Below are 16,593 nucleotides of genomic sequence, written 5' to 3'. Positions count from 1 at the left end.
CGTGCCCAGCCTGTTTGTGTGTTTTCGTATATCTTTCATCTGAGTTGCAAGGGGCACATTGGGTTTCCAGGAATTTTCTTAGCTAACTCTGTTCCTTTATCTTTTAAGGTTCTTAAGCATAAATCCTCTTTTTTTTTTTTTTCTGATGGGAAATACTGGGGCATAGCCCTAGGAATACAAATTATGTTTAAATAGAGCACAAAGTACCATCTCAAAGGAATAACTGATGGTGAATGGTGATTCATTTTATTATGTATCAACTCTTACGAGGCTTAATAAATAATTGAGGTTTAACACTTAGGTAACCGTTCTGTATTTAAGTCTGAAAATTTTTTTATGTTACAGTTTCAACTTCACATTGAATATTCTGTAAAGCAGAAATAAATTGATTAGCATTCTATGAATGAAAAATAAAGCCATGGGTCGGGTGCAGTGGCTCACACCTATAATCCCAGCACTTTGGGAGGCCGAGGCAGGCGGATCACCTAAGGCCAGGAGTTTGAGACCAGCCTGGCCAACGTGGTGAAACCTCGTCCCAGCTACTCAAGAGGCAGAGCCAGGAGAATGACTTGAACCCAGGAGACGGTGGTTCTGGTGAGCCAAGATCGTGCCACTGCACTCTAGCCTGGTGACAGAGCAAGACTCTGTCTCAAAAAAAAAAAAAATTAGCTGGGCACGGTGGCGTGCACCCATAATTCCACTACTTAGGAGGCTGAGGCAGGAGAATCACTTGAACCCGGGAGACAGAGGTTGCAGTGAGCCAGGGTTGCACCACTGCCTTCCAGCCTATGTGACAGAGTGAGACTCCATCCCTAAAAAAACAAAACAAAACAAAACAAAAAAAACCCATGCTGATAATCAAAAAACCAGTTTGCCTCATCACAGTTTAGAACATTGAATTGTAAAGATCTTTTTTCTAGTCCTGGCCAGGCTTAATGGTAACATGAGCAATTCAGTTACTTTCTCAGAGTTTTATATTTTTATCTGTAAAATGGAAATGATGGTATGTACAGTTTAGGATTTTTGTGAAAATTAAGTGAGACTGCAACTGTCTTGAATAGCAGTTGAAGTACATTGATATAGGTGACATTTTACAGTGGTGTCTTCCTCAGCATCTTGTTAGTTCAGTGTTTTAAAGCTCTATATTAGTCACAGAAACAAAGTCTAATTTTTGTTCTTTTGTTCTCATTTCAGATTACAAGTGGACACCTGAGTCAGCAGGACCTGGAATCCCAGATGAGAGAGAGCTTATCTACATGGACTCAGATCTTGTTGTCACCCCCATTAATGACAATCCAAGGGTACAGAAAGCACTCTAACAACTGAGTTGTAGACTTTACTGAGATCTGAAATCTGCATGAGATTTTCATTCAGAATATTATTTACTGTCTAATCTTTCCTTTTCTCTTGTCTGCTTCTGTTTCATTTGTGCTGCATATCTGCATTTCCAGGTCCCGCTCTGTCTGCAATGCTTTCCTCTGCCTTCACTTCCACTTCACTGGAATTCTAAGTTTTCTCCCCTCTGTTTTGAATGAGTCAGCTCTGCCTCTCACTACTGCTTTCTTCCACATGCCACAGAGGGGTTGCCAGCCTCTTGACCTCAGACCTTAGCTCTCAGTCCCATCGTTTCTCCATCTGCACTAATGTGAATCACTCTAAGTATTCTAGTCTCTGATGTATTTTGAAGGCAGAAGCAGTCAGAGGGCACTGCTCACCAGGCTGGGCTGGGCAGGCAGATCACACGGAAGCCCTGCCCTCTCACAGGTTGTTAAGACTGCATGGGAGATGGTGAGGAGACACTATGGGAGCTGGAGGAGTCACGGTTCACAATGTACTTCTAAACCACTGTGAGTTTTTTTGCTTCTTGCCTTTTGGAATATAATACTTTATTGCTAGGGGAAAATGAGTATTTACTTTAAAAAACAGATGTATTTCTAAGTCCCTGTGTTTTGTCTTGACTTCCAACTCCACAACATACATTCCACTACTTACTCTCTATTTTAATTTTCCTGCTTCTGTTACTTTTTTTTTTTGAGATAGAGTCTCCCTCTGTCACCCAGGCTGGAATGCAGTGGTGTGATTTTGGCTCACTGCAAGCTCCGCCTCCTGGGTTCACACCATTCTCCTGCCTCAGCCTCCAGAGTAGCTGGGACTACAGGCACCCACCACCACACCCAGCTAATTTTTTGTATTTTTAGTAGAGACAGGGTTTCACCATGTTAGCCAGGATGGTCTTGATCTCCTGACCTCGTGATCCGCCCGCCTCCACCTCCCAAAGTGCTGGGATCACAGGTGTAAGCCACCACGCCCAGCCTTCTTTTTCTTTTTTAAATCTCTTTTTCTGTATTAATTCATGACTGTCTTTTCGTATCTCATTGGGAACAATACTGTGGTTTATACCAAAGGGTTCTTGGATTCATGTTTATTTTCTAGACAGACAGCATTTTATATAGATTATTTAGCTATTTTTCATAATGGAGCTAATCCTTTTTGTGAGTTCATATGTGTGGCAGAGTAACTTTATTATGCTAAGTTTGATGTGCATTGGTGCATTTTCAAAGTGGGTTTTCTAGAACAATTTGTGATATCTTTCCCAGGGGTGTCCAGTCTTTTGGCTTTCCTGGGCGGCACTGGAAGAAGAATTGTCTTGGGTCACACATAAAATACACTAACGATAGCTGATAAACTAAAACACAAACAAACAAAATTGCAAAAAACATCTTACAATGTTTTAAGAAAGTTTAGGAATTTGTGTTGGGCCACATTCAAAGCCGCCTTGGGCCGCATGAAGCCCATGGGCTGTGGGTTGCACAAGCTTGCCTTAGACGATATTCTTTGTTTCTTTTTTTCCTCTTATAACCATATTTGATAGTTTATGGGAAGCCTTAGTCAGTGGACATTTTTGTGTTTAACTTTTAATTTTAAACTACTTTTAGTCTTAGAGAGAAGGTTAAAAAATAGTTGAGAGTTCCTGTATACGTTTTGCCCAGCTGCTCTTAATGTTCACATCTTATAGGTCTATAGTATAGTTAACAACACCTGGGAATTAGCATTGGTATAGTGCTAGTCAGGCAGGATAATCCTTACCTGTTCCTCCTTTTGGAGGGCAGTAGAATGTGGTAGTTGGAGTTGCATGATACTTGATTCATATCTCTGTATAATGATGTCATGCAATACCCTGATTGCTCCTTTTGAATTCTTTCTGAAAAAGGAAAAATAAAACATGAGTATAGTGCTGTTAACTAAACTACCAAATTTATTTGAATTCTACCAGTTGCCTCTGATGTCCTTTTTTTGTTGTTGTTCAGGATCCCACATTACAGTTAGTTGTTATGCCTCCCTAGTCTCGTATAGTCTGTCGTAGTCTTTCATGGTTTTGTCAGAATTTCTCAGACTTTTCTTGCCTTTCATGACCTTGACAGTTTGTCTTTTTTTTTTTTTTTTTTTTTTTTTGAGATGAAGTCTCACTCTGTCACCCAGGCTGGAGTGTCGTGGTGTGATCTCAGCTCCCTGCAACCTCTGCCGACCGGGTTCAAGCTATTCTCCTGCCTCAGCCTCCTGAGTAGCTAGGATTACAGGTTCCTGCCACTGCGCATGGCTAAGTTTTGTAGTTTTAGTAGAGATGGGATTTTACCATGTTGGCCATGCTGGTCTTGAACTCCTGACCTCATGATTCACCTGCCTAGGCCTCCCAAAGTTCTGGGATTACAGATGTGAGCCACCGCACCTGGCCTTTGTATGTTTTTGTAATACAGGTTATAAAACGTATGACTCAAGTCCTTGACACTTTGAAGAGTAACTGGTTCAGTGTTTTGAAGAATGTCCCTTAATTTAGGCTTATCTAAGGGTTTCTCATGATTAGAATGAGATTATGAATTTGGATTATGAGATTAGAATGAGAATATGCATTTTAGTAAGAATACTACCGTAAATACGGTAATGCTGGTTACTTAATTGGTAAAGGTTTTAAAAATACGACATATAGAAATTTTGCAGGAGTTAGGTATAGAAATGATGGTTGAATTTTTAACTAAAAGTCTCAAGATGCAGTATCCGGCCATCCTAAGCTCATGGATCCAACTACATGGTTTCTTCACATTTCTCAAATAAATTGTGCACTTTCCAGTTCATGCTATTATGGCTTCCTTGAATGGTGTCTTCTCTGATATAACCATAAAGTTCTAACCACTCTTCAAGACCTCAACCCACCCCCTACCTCTTCTGTAAACCCGGTCTCAACTATATCAAGTAAAGTGCTTGCTGTATTCTCTAAACTACTATTTACAAAAAAATTCTTTCTGTCCAGGGTTTTGTCTGTAGTTATGTCCTACCTCTTTTCAATTGTGAAATATTTTGTTGTTTATCAAATGTTTGTCTCATCTTCCCAACCAGAATGTCAGCTCTCTGAAAATAGGATTGTGTGTTTTATATTTTTGTATCCCCCTTAACACTTGACATAGAGCCTTACCTTGGCAGGTACCCAATAGATATTTGTTGAAAGACTGAATTTCTAATTAGAGGTAAATTATCTAAAGAGTAAGCCAAGATAGGGGTGAATTTTTTCTTTGAGGCTGTATTTTATTACAGATATCAATGGAAATTATTTTAAAAAATAAATTATTATCTATATATGTATGTTTTAATCTGAAAAGGCATCGTTCTTATTCTTTTTGGTAACAAATTTTACACATTCTTTTTTTGTCCTCATTGATTTATTATCTGATATAAGGGACATACAAGGAGACAGATATCCATCTTAAAAATTGTCTCAAAAGGTTTTTTTTTTTTTTAACCACAGGTAATGAAACAACCACCATTAGTTAAATTTGATTCAAAAATATTCCATCTACCAGCATTTTCAGGTAGGATCATAAAGGAGTTATCGAACATGTAGACTCTTTGTATACAGATACGAATGTGAAATTTATTCAGAAATGGAATATTTGTATGTGAATAACTAAATTTTTTTGTCTTGACAGTTGGTTATATTCTTGGAGCAGTGTTAATGTGAATTGTAAATAATCTGTAATTCATTTGTGCCAGCTGTGGACATTTCTCAGCTGAGTCTGGGCTGTCCTGTCCTCTTGTGTGTGGGGAGGTTCCTATAGATCTGGGCAAGTTTTCCTGTAGAGTGGGTTGGGGGAGGGTCTCCTCCCTTCCCTTCATAGAGCTGGTTGAATTTCCACCATTTATGGCAGGTGTAGGTGCACAGGGTTGGGGACAACAAGGAAGGATTGGGATTCTATTGGTGGGACCAGAACATTTGAGAATGGGACTAGGTGGTTCATGACTGTGGAGATGGTGTGGGAGTGGAGATACTTAAGGGATAATTATTACATTTCTGTTGAGCTAATGAAAATCTTATTTAGGGTGAAAGTCAGAAATTTTTACATACCTTAAACTTTTTTTTTGTTTGTTTGTTTAACAAATTATATTTTAAGCTGTTGAACTCAATTTGGGGAAAATTATTCATTGTGGCTAGAGTAGAATCTATGATTTGAAGTAAATTTAAAATATATTTAGGTTTCAATAAACCAGCTAAGGGTTTATATCAGTCAACTTAATTACCGATAAAAACAACCAGAAAAACCTGTGGAGAAGGACGTTTAAAGACCAAAGTGAAGCCAAATATTAATAATAGTGCTTTCATTGCCAAGTAGGTCTATTTATGCAAACCTGGAGAATTATTACCGGGAAATACTATTTCCTTTTTCTTCTTTGAGTTATTTGGGAAATTATATTTATAATATGTTTTGTCTAAAGATTGAGATCAGCCAAAAATATGTTAATTTTAGGGGGTATCACATTTCCTAGATTTTGCCCTTTTTTTGTATACGGATTTGGAGGTAGGCATTTCAGGTGATTTTAGCTATCATGTTTTCCTCATCATTTTTTACAGTAATTTTATTGGAACTTTTTAATAACTGTGGGATTTGTGCTTTTTGCAATATTTGCGGGTTGATTTATTTATACAAAGGCTCTTTTGTCTTTTACTCCAGTTGTATTCAACTTTGCATTTTGTTATAGTCTAGGTTGTGTGACAATTCTGCTTTAGACATCTGCTTGGTTTGAAAGCATAGTTTTCCATTGAAGTGGTTAAAAAGTTTCCATGGATAGATAAAGAGATGGGAAATATAGAAGGACAAATAGAAGTAGTGTCATCTTTGGAGTATTTTTGGTTTTGACAGTGTCGTGTTTTCTTTGTCCTCATCTTAGCTGTCATAATTCTGTGTTTATTTCTCATGTAGTGTTTCCAGTAGTTGTCTTTCTCATCATTCATACTTCTGTTATTTTCTTTCCTTGGCAGTGGATAAGTTATAATTTCTGAAAGACCAAGATTGGAATGACTTTTTTGCAACAAGTGTGCTCACAGATCGACTCCATTGCGAAGAGCTCGAGGACCTCCTGAGCCAAGCTTAATCTCCTTTGCTGTTTGTGCGTGGTGGCTGGTCACCAGGAGGTGGCCACCAGGCTCCTCCTTTCCCCACTGGTAGGCCTCTGTGATGTGACTTATGCATTTAAATTTATGTTTTTTAGAGGCTCAAACAAGTGCTAAAATAGCAATTTGATTTAACTACCATGAAAAAACTGATTTATCATGATTTTAGGTTTATGGAAATTATCCTCTGCTTAATCCTTAGGTCTTACAGTAGATGAGAGTAGATGGTGATTTTGAACTTTCTGTTGTTGTTGTTGTTGTTGCTTGTAATACTCAGATTTCCATTTTATGTTAACTTGTAAGATTTTAAAAAAATATATAGGCTGAGGCAGGAAAATGGCGTGAACCCCGGTGGGGGGCTGAGCCTGCAGTGAGCCAAGATTGTGCCACTGCACTCCAGCCTGGGCGACAGCGAGACTCCGTCTTAAAAAAAAAAAAAAAATATATATATATATATGAAATTGGGCCAGGTGCAGTGGCTCATGCCTGTAATCCCAGCACTTTGGGAGGCTGAGGTGGGTGGATCACCTGAGGTCAGCAGTTTGAAACCAGCCTGGCCAACATGGTGAAACCCCGTCTCTACGAAAAATACAAAATTAGCCTGGCATGGTGGTGCACTCCTCTAATCCCAGCTACTGGGGAGGCTGAGGCAGGAGAAACACTTGAACCTGGGAGCCAGAGGTTGCAGTGAGCTGAGATTGCGCCATTGCACTCCAGCCTGGGCAAAAAGAGCAAAGCTCCATCACAAAAAAAAAAAAAAAAAAAAAAAACACGTGATATCATAAGACCTTTTTCCCTTCTCATCAGTGACTGGAATGAACTGCCCATGTGGAATGGGTTGTGGGTGTTGGTTCCTTTACTGGGTCATCTGGTAACCTGCAAGGTTTCTGCTGTGACCTTGAAGGAAGACATCAATCCTCTAAGACATTTTTTTCCTATCCTCTGGGAATATTACTTTTTGGACTATCTTGGTCCATTGGTAAGCTCATGGGAATTTGTCAGAGTTTTTTTTTGTTTTTTGTTTCTTTTGGCTCATGTTTAGCATCGGTTGGCAGAGTGTTTGGAGTCATCCTCAGAAAGGAATTATGGTGGTTCAGAGGTGTTTTCTGTAGTGGGCCCTCATTTGGGAATTGGCTTGAAAGAATTTAAGTTCATTTGCTTCCCGGATATTATTAAGTTTACTTTTTTCTATAGTTGGTGTGTGTCTATCAGGTAAGGGCAGTCATTTAGAGAATATAAAGTGTTAGGAGAAACTAAAAGTACTGTTCTTCGTTTTTATTTTAATCTTATTCATATACAAGTGCCTTTGTAATTTCGTAAATATCACTTTTGGTGTACAGTATAAATTTCCTTTTTATGAAGATCTGAGCTGTTAACTTTGCTGTCACTTTCTGTGTTTCGTGACTTAAATATTTTAATTTTTTCTTTTTTTACACTTACATTTTTTATTCTAGTTCCAATTGCTAATCCAGCATTCGCAGATAGCTCTAAACTGCGATATGTAAGTAACATTTATATTTTAAAATTTTTTTTCATGACTTTATTAAGTAGTTACAGCATACATACTTATCAAAAGCAGAGTCCCAAATAATTATCATAAATTTTTCTGACATAATGACGACTCTACTCATAGGCAATTTTTATGGGCATTCCAATTATAAATTCTAGAATATTTAAAAATAGCCCTTCTCCTAATATACAATGCTGGGATTATCTAAGCTACTCCTGGAAACTTTATTAAGTGTTCTTGTTTTTTTATTTTCATAGAGACAAGGTCTCTCACTATGTTGCCCAAGTTGGTTTTGAACTCCTGGGCTCAAGTGATTCTCCCATCTCTGACTCCCAAAGTGTTAGGATTACAGGTGTGAGCCACTGCGCCAGGCTGTTAACTGTTTTGAGTATTGGTTATAAAATACTTCAACCCTGATCCCTGTGTATTAATTTAGTTATACTTCCTCAAAATTTCCCTTGGCCATGCTTATCTGTCCCTCATGTAGCACATAGCTTCCCTATGATGTTATTTATAATCTAATGAGATGATTTATAAACTCCCAATGGAAGGAAGTGTCCTTGATTTTTATAGAAGTGACATACCAGGTAGAAAGCACCATAGATCAAGTGTTAGAAGGCTCTGGGTTCCGGTTGCCTATAAGACTCGGACAAATGATTATCTTTTTCTCATTCTCTGTTTCCTGGGGAGGGTGGGTGGAACAAGGAAATGGCATAGGTTTAGGATTCAGACAGACCTGGGTGTGGATCAAAGATCTGCTTTCTGGGCCAATTACTTTAATTGCTGAGCCGCAGTTTCCTCATCTATAAAATTGGGATGGGGATGAGATAACTACTTCATAGATTTTTGGTAATTATTCCACTTTGAATGAGATAAATATATGAGGTACTTTATATAGTGCCTGATTCTTAGTGGGTATTTCATTTACAGTGGGGTTGGGGTTGTAGAAGTTGCAGTTATTATCATGAAGCTTGCTTATCTCATGATTGTTAGGACAAGCACATGAAAAATCGGAGGTGAAAGGATTTTGTGAATTGTGGCAGTAGTATAATAATTATTCTTCTATGCTGGTAAAATATGGGTGAAACAATAGGAGTTTAGAAAATGCTTAATAATAAGGGTAATTCTTATTATACATCTTGTAATGTTACTCTCCCAAAGTAAAATCTGGTAATAGAAAGTAGGATTTAATACTTTGAGCATTTAATACTTTGAGAAGGCTTATGGTATGCTCATTAAAAATGAATCAATGAAATATTTATTTAAACACTTTTATTTAAAACGTGTTATATCTTTGAATGGGGTGCCCCCTGCTAACACTTTCAAACAGATATCCCAAATCATTTCCAAGTACAGTTATCCCTCTGTATCAGCCCGGAGACTGGTTCTAGTATCCCCTTGGATACCAAAATTCACACATACTATTTTTCCTCTGCTTTTAATGAAGTTTGATTGTAAAACTGTTTTAATTTGAATAAAATGATACTGAGGTAGACAATTTCTCTGGTAGGAATCTTCTTTTATTCTCCTTCATTCAAAGCCACTTCTAGTGAGGTTTTCTCTGATCTCAGGTACCTTCATAGCATATGATAAAGGGTCCTTAACTTAGTCTGGGAGATAATTATTATTGAAGTAGGTATATTTATTTCTTAGTTTTGTTTTTCCTATAAAAATTAGAATCACATGATATAATTTTATGTTTGTTTTCCCCCATAACACACATATTATGTATTTTTAATGTTATTAACATTTAAAAATAAAATACATAATAATTAAGGTAAACTTTTTATATGTTGTGAATATCTGATCATTTTGCTTACTAATTTTGGATAGTATTATAATGTTGGAAACAACATTGCGATGAACATTTTTGAGATTAAATCTTTTTGCCCGCTTTTTCTTTTTCCCTTTAGGGAAGATTCATAGAATTAGAACAAATTAGAACAAATGGGTAGAAGGCAGTAAATATCATTGTGACTTCTGAAAAATTGCTGAAGTGCTCAAATAAATTGTGTCAATATATAATCCCAGTCAATGTGTTTAAAATGCCTTTTGTTAGAACTTCCAACATTGAGTATTTATCAAATTGTATATCCTTCTATCCTTGCCAATCAACTTTGTGAGGTATAATTCATATATAGTAATAGTGTAATACTGTAATTTTTAAAATGTGTTCATTGTAAATTATGCATAATTTAAAATGTTCCATTTTAGCCATTTTTATGTGTACAGTGGCATTTAGTTCATTCCCATTGTTGTATAACCATCACCACTATTCATTTCCAGAACTTTTTCACCATCTTAAACAGAAGCTCTTTACCCATTAAACGGTAACTTTCCCTTTCCCTTCCCCAGTCCTGGTGACCTGTACTCTACTTATTCTATCTTGGTGAATTTGCTTATGGTGGGTACCTCATATTGCTGCCAAAACATCAAGGAGTTTGGTCTAGGTCCTGTTGCTCACAGCACAGAAAGCCAATCACGGAGACGATGAGTGTTGCTAGGGAAGAAGGCTTCAACTGGGTGCTGCAGCTAAGGAGATGGGAGATCAATCTCAAATTTGTCACCTCAACTGACTAAAACCAGAGGTTTATTTAGCAGGGAAGAAATGTAACCATGTATGGGAAAACAGGAGTTAGGGAAGGGTGGGGAAGAGAAGTTGGTCGACAGGAAGCAGGTAGTTGGTTAGGCAATTGTGATGAGTGAGGTGGTCTGGTGTCTTATGGTCCAGATGTGGTGATCTGGTAAGTTTCAGTTCCTTGATAACTATCTGGGAGGCCTGATGGTTGGTTTCCCAACAAAGGAATTCAGATAAGACAAATGTAACTTTCTCAAGTTTTAAGACTGGGAGGCTCAATTTCTATCTTTATTTTAAAAGACTGTAAGCATCAGTTCTATAGGACAATTGGGCTGCATTCATTTACAAGTTTCATCCATGTTGCAACTAACGTGTCAGCATTTCATTCCTTTTTAAGGCTGAATCATATCCCTTTGTATGTATACACCACAGTTTGTTTATTTTTTCATCTGTTGTTGGGCACTGGCTTGTTTATATCTTTTGGCTATTGTGAACAATGCTGCTATGAACATTAGTGTTTTCTGTTTTTGTTTTTTGCTGACAGCTATCCCTATGGGTGTGAAGTAGTATCTCATGGTTTTGATTTGTATTTTGTGACTAGTGATGTTGAACATCTTTTTGTTTGATTGTTGGCTATTTGGAGAAAGGTCTAATCAAGTCATTTGCCAATTTTTATATTGAGTTTTATGTTGTTGAGTTGTAGGTATTTTTTATATATTCTAGATATTAACCCCGTGTCAGATAAGTGATTGCAAATATATTCTCTCATTACACTGGTTGCTTTTTACTGTGGCAAGTGCCTTTTTGAGATATGAATTTAGGAAGAATTTTTCTATTTTTTAAATAAGAGTTTTATACTTGAATAAGGTAAAGTAAATGCTCATCCATCATTAATTTTTTAATAAAAACACAGTTTTCCTGTTTCTTTGCTGTAGTTCTCCTCTTCGTTGATTATATTTTATCATTGGATAGGGTTTTTTTGTTGTTTGAGATGGAGTCTCGCTCTGTCGCCAAGGCTGGAGTGCAGGGGCGCAATCTCAGCTCACGGCAATCTCTGCTTCCTAGGTTCAAGCGATTCTTCTGTGTCTGCCTGCTGAGTAGCTGGGATTACAGGCACCTGCCATCATGCCTGGCAATTTTTGTATTTTTGTAGAGACGGGGTTTCACCGTGTTGACCAGATGGTCTTGAACTCCTGACCTCAGGTGATCCACCCGCTTCGGCCTCCCAAAGTGCTGGGATTATAGGCCTGAGCCACCATGCCCGGCTGGTAGATTTTTTGTTTTGCTTTCTTTTGAAGAAGACCTCTCAGTGGCTTACCTCTTTGCCATGCTTTGGTGTTTGAGCTCTCTTCCCTGTACTAACTGTAGCTCTGTAGGACTTGGGGGTCAACCTTACCTTTTTTTCCCCCGCTTTTGTGTGTCTTGTTTGAGTTAGCATTTCTTTTTATTCCAGGCCTGTAGATTTTACTAGATTGTCTCTAGGAATCTCTTTTACTAATTTGCTTCAGCCTGCCTTCCTGCCATCTCTTTTTACTAATTTGCTTCTGCCTGCCTGCCTTCCTGCCTCCCTCCCTCCCTCCCTCCCTCCCTCTCTCCCTTCCTCTCTCCCCTTCTTCCCCTTCCTTCCCTTCTCCCATGCCTTCCTTCCCCTCTCCCATCCCTTCCTTCCCTTCTTTTCTTTCCATTTATATTGAGATAGAGTATTGCTCTGTCACCCAGGCTGGAGTGCAGTGAGGTAATCTTGGCTCACTGCAACCTCCACCTCCCAGGTTCAAGTGATTCTCCTGCCTCAGCCTCCTGAGTAGCTGGGATTACAGGTGTGTGCCACCATGCCCAGTTAATTTTTGTGTTTTCAGTAGAGATTGGTTTTCACCATGTTGGCCAGGCTGGTCTCGAACCCCTGACCTCAAGTGATCCACTTGCCTTGGCCTCCCAAAGTGCTGAGATTATAGGTGTAAGCCACAATGCCTATCCTCTTCACTCCTCCTTTAGCTTTTATATTACTTCTTAGATTTCTTCCTCTCTTATTTCATCCTTTTTCTGTTCCTGAAACCCCTACAGGATGGGTGTGCGGGTTTGTGTCTCTTGACTCTTTTTTCAAATTTTCTTTTGCTTTCTCACTTTCTCTTGTTTATTGAGATATAATTCACATACCATAAAATTCACCATTTTAATGTGTGCAGTTCAGTAGGTGTCAGTATACTGAAAGTTGTTCAACCATTGCCACTATCTAAATTCAGAACAGTTTTCTCACCCAGTGAAACCCAGTACCCATTCTTCTCCAACCCCTGGCAACAACTAATCTGCTTCCTGTTGGCTGATTTGCCTATTCTTCATATTTCATATAAATGGAATCATACAGTATGTGGCCTTTTGTGTCTAGCTTCTGTCACTTAGCATAATGTTTTCAAGGTTCCTCCATATTGTGGAATGTGTGAGTACTTCATTCTTTTTCTACCTGAATAATCTTTGTATGGCTGTTCCACATTTTGCTTATGTGGTCTTGATGGACATTTGGGGTTGTTTCCACATTTGGCTATTATGAATAATGGCGCTCTGAACATTTGTCCACAAGGTTTTCTGTGAACATATACAATTTTATTTCTCCTGCAGTAGTGAGATTGCTGGATAAAATGGTAACTCTGTGTTCAGCTGTTTGAAGAACTGCCAAACTCTCTTTGTTAAACTTTTATTTTAGGTTCAGGGGTACATATGCAGGTTTGTTATATAGGTAAACTCATGTTATGGGGGTTTGTTGTACGGATTATTTGGTCACCCAGGCACTAAGCTTAGTAAGGAGCAATCGTTATTTTTTCTGATGCTCTCCTTCCTCCCACCGTCCACCCTAAATAGGCCCCAGTGTCGATTGTTCCCTGTTTGTATCCATGCAAACTTTCTTCTTTTATTGCTCTCCCTTGACTTTATCTTTGAGCTCTCAAGCTTGGTATTTATCCCCACTCATTTTATTATTTAGGATTTCCAGTTAATTTTTTAATTTGAACAATCATATTTGAAAGTTTTTGTTCATGTTCTTTTTCTCTGATTGGTCCTTTTTCCTAGCTGCCTATATTTGGCGTGTACTTTTGAATTTGAGGATAAATATTAGGATTATAAAAATTCTCTTCTTGGAGCAGAATTTAGAATTAAATATTGTTATTAATGTTTAAGGCTAAACGTTAGGATTATATAATATAAGCCTGGAACCTGGACTTTGATAAAAAGGGAACAAAATTTGGATTATAAACATTGTATTCTTCTCTCTTGAACTTATAGGTCACTTCTTTTTCATCATGGTCCTGCTTTTTATCGCTGTTTATTTCTCAAATGCCTGGTGATCTCTGGTTCTTCGTTTATATTATGAATAAATGATGAAATTGATTGGTATAGAAGTTGGCAATACGAGTTTGCTTTATTCTTGCCTAAGTCTCTTTCTCCAATGGCCTCTCCTGTAAAGAAAGGGCTGGTATGTGGGTAGGTGAGGCCTGTTGACTGGTAGAGTTTAATTTGGGGTTCCAGCTGGCTGAAGATCAGATAGGCAGGCTGGAGGCCTCTGCAATTGCCAGGGTGGGTTTTTCTTTGCAGTGGAGCTGGCTTTCCTTATTTAACCCCTTCCCCGCTTCAGTATGTGGAGGACCACAGTCGCTGCTTCCTGCATCCATCCATCCAGTGAGCAAGGTGGATTGCTCACTGTAGGAACAATTTTCCGCATTTACCCAGGAGGCCAGGGCTGCAGGGTTTATTCCATGTACCAGGGAAGGGAGATGGAAAAGAGACACGGTCTGATTGGCTCAACTGTTCCTTGTACAAGGACACAATTTTTCCTTGTGCAGTTGTTTAATCTGATGATTGTCTTGTGGCTCATTCTTTCTTTTTGTCTTAGTTTATTCCAAGTCCCTGAGGCTTCCTTGGGAACGTCTGTCTACCTGTGGTTCTTAGACAGGGGATTTCTTTGTTGATTCTCTGTCAGTCTTAATTTTATTTTTGCATGTCTGGCATCTGAGATTTTCTCAAACTTTCTAGTCCACTTTTAGCCCTCCTTTTTGTTTCCAATTTTCCTTTAATAAAAAGAGCTTGTATTTTAGAGACTCTAGAGGGTTCAGAAAAGTGAGTGTCGAGTGTTTAGTCTGCAACCATTAAAGACAAAGAATGTCTCATAAGTTTGGATCTGTGTTACTTACATGATTGTGATTTACAGACGCTTTCTTTCTTTCCCTTTCCCTTTTATTTTTTCTTTTGTTTCATTTATTTATTTTATTGTTATTATTTTTAGAGACTTACTCTAAAAAAAATAGGGTCTCACTGTGTGCCCCAGGCTGGAATGGGACTACAGGTACATGCCATCATGCCTGGCTAAATTACCATTTTTTTTTTTTTTTTTTTTTGGAGAGACAGAGTCTCACTTTGTTGGCCAGGCTGGTCTTGAACTCCTGGCCTTAGTGATCATTCCATCTTGTCCTCCTAAAGTGCTGGGGATTACAGGTGTGAGCCACTGTACCTGGCCAAAGTTTTCACTTTTTAATATGAGGTATAAGGTATATGGAAGTGCTTTATTTACTTATTTATTTATTTACTTATTTATTTATTTATTTATTTATTTATGAGAGGGAGTCTTGCTCTGTTGCCCAGGCTGGAGTGCAGTGGCATGATCTCAGCTCACTGCAACCTCCGCCTCCTGGGTTCAACAATTCTCCTGCCTCAGCCTCCCGAGTAGCTGGGATTACAGGCGCCCACCATTACACCCAGCTAATTTTTGTATTTTTTAGTAGAGATGGCATTTCACCATGTTGGCCAGGCTGGTTTTGAACTTCTGACCTCAAGTGATCCACCCGCCTCAGTCTCCCAAAGTGCTGGGATTACAGGCATGAGCCACCATGTCTGGCAGAAGTGCTTTTAATTCCACAAGTGTTTAGGCTTTTTGGGTTATATTTGCTATTTTTACTTTTCTCCTTTTACTACATCAAAATGAGTCCTTTATAATTTCTGCCCTAGGGAATTCTAAAAATTTATCTTTGTGGTCTAATATAAAATCATTTTTAATGTATGCCATGAATGTAGTCAACTATCTATAATAATGTAGTAATAGTAGCTTGCTCAGTCAGCACCAGTTGTCATGACCCAATGGTAATTTCTGCATGTGGATTATCTCCTGATTCTTAGAACAACATGAGGTACATATTATTATTGGTCCTACTTGTTGTGCCTACCAGGCCCATGAAAGATGAGTAATTATCCCAGGGTACTGTCTCCCTCACCTCCAATGGTGGGCCAGAGCTAGGTCCAAGACTTTGAATTCTAGAGTGTTAGACACCATCCTATGCAGCCTCCCACTGAGTAAGGGTGGTCACTGTTTGTAGGGCGTAGAGTTTGATAGATACATCTGTTACTTTGACTTCATTAGTTTTACTTAGGATGCCTGAATGTGTGAATGTATTGATTAATATATTCATTATTGCCTTCTCTCTGTGCTTGGAGGAGAAGAAAATTGAAGTTTACCACTGCTATGGGTTTACATTGCATGCTTTGTTATTTGGTGTATAAAGATTCGCACCTTAGATCTTTTGTAGGTCATACAGTTTTTAGTTTAAAGGGAATCTTTTTCTGAAGAGTTTAGCCTTGAATTCTACTGAGATTTACATTGGCAATCCTGTTTGCATTTTGTTTGCCTTGTACAGCCATACTTTTATGCACTCCTTTTCTACTAATGTGTTTATTTTGCTTTCGATGTTGATACGTTTGTTCAACATACATTTTCAGATGCCCGAGTGTGCTCCAAGCACTGTCTAGTGTCACAGTGGTGATCGGGATACAGCCCTGCCTTCATGGATCTTCTGGGCTGCTTGGGGAGACAGATAATAAACAAGTCAACGAATGAAAAAGTAACAACAAAATTTTAGTTCTGCTCTAATGTGGTAGCCATTCACTTCATGGGGGCTAATTAAATTAAAAATTAATAGTAGCTTACTCATTCAGCACGTATTGTCAGACACAATGGTACTTTCTGCACATGTATTGTATCCTTTGTTTCTTTTAACAACATGAGGTATGTATTGTTATTGGTCCTACTTG

At 38.3% G+C, this 16,593-nt stretch overlaps 1 non-coding gene across 1 annotated transcript; it reads left to right on the top strand.

The window, feature by feature from the left end:
* The first annotated feature begins 3,064 nt into the window (after positions 1-3,064).
* On the top strand, positions 3,065-3,196 carry LOC112129164 (U8 small nucleolar RNA). The gene has a single exon (XR_002911583.1). It is a non-coding gene; the product is annotated as a U8 small nucleolar RNA (small nucleolar RNA).
* Positions 3,197-16,593: the final 13,397 nt, after the last annotated feature.

Source organism: Pongo abelii, chromosome 16 (assembly GCF_028885655.2).
Source record: "Pongo abelii isolate AG06213 chromosome 16, NHGRI_mPonAbe1-v2.0_pri, whole genome shotgun sequence".
NCBI lineage: Eukaryota > Metazoa > Chordata > Mammalia > Primates > Hominidae > Pongo > Pongo abelii.
Note: the sequence above shows the minus strand (reverse complement) of the source record. Positions and strands in the feature narration are given on the sequence as shown.